This window comes from Galeopterus variegatus, unplaced genomic scaffold (assembly GCF_000696425.1).
Source record: "Galeopterus variegatus unplaced genomic scaffold, G_variegatus-3.0.2 Scaffold8988, whole genome shotgun sequence".
NCBI classification, from domain to species: Eukaryota; Metazoa; Chordata; class Mammalia; order Dermoptera; family Cynocephalidae; genus Galeopterus; species Galeopterus variegatus.
The window spans coordinates 1-709 of NW_007735099.1; positions in this window are offsets into that span (position 1 = coordinate 1).

Below are 709 nucleotides of genomic sequence, written 5' to 3' on the forward strand. Positions count from 1 at the left end.
CATAGCTGAACCTATTTCCCCACAGAGAAATAAATGTCTTCAAATGCCAGATTATGGCATCTCAACTATAGTTCAATGACTCAGCTTGAACTATATGTTGTTGCATTTTTTCCTAGAGACATCTATAAACCTAATTTAAAAAGTTTCTTTGGTGCCAGCTAAGGATGTTCCTGCACATAAGTTATTTTGAATTCAGTGCAGAAAATACCTAGCTGAGTGCTTGCTGTTTGTAACTAGGCTGTGTAAAATTGCAACCAAGTCTGCTCCTGCTCTTGCCTAGAGATGGAGCTGGGCAGTGGTGGGTAATACCAGTGTAACATGAATGTGGAAGAGGTTTTGTCTTGGGATTAACTTGGCACTAACTTTCTCATTTCTTTTCCAAGAGGTGAGATGGGTCCAGATAGGACCCATCTTGTTTTTCAATCCTCATTTTGATTGTACATTGACACAATGGTGACACCATCAGTGTGTCAGTCATTAAGAAGAAGTATCACACTGTCCTGAGTTTTCTTTTCTCTTCTTTTCCTTTTCTTTATAGTGGTAGAACACACACAACATAACATTTGCCATCTTAAGCATTTTTAAGTGTATGGTTGTGAGTAGTGTTAAATATATTCACATTGTTTTGAAACAGATCTCCAGAACTTTTTCATCTTGCAAATATGAAACTCTATACCCATTAACCAACAAATCCCCTTTTCTACTTCCT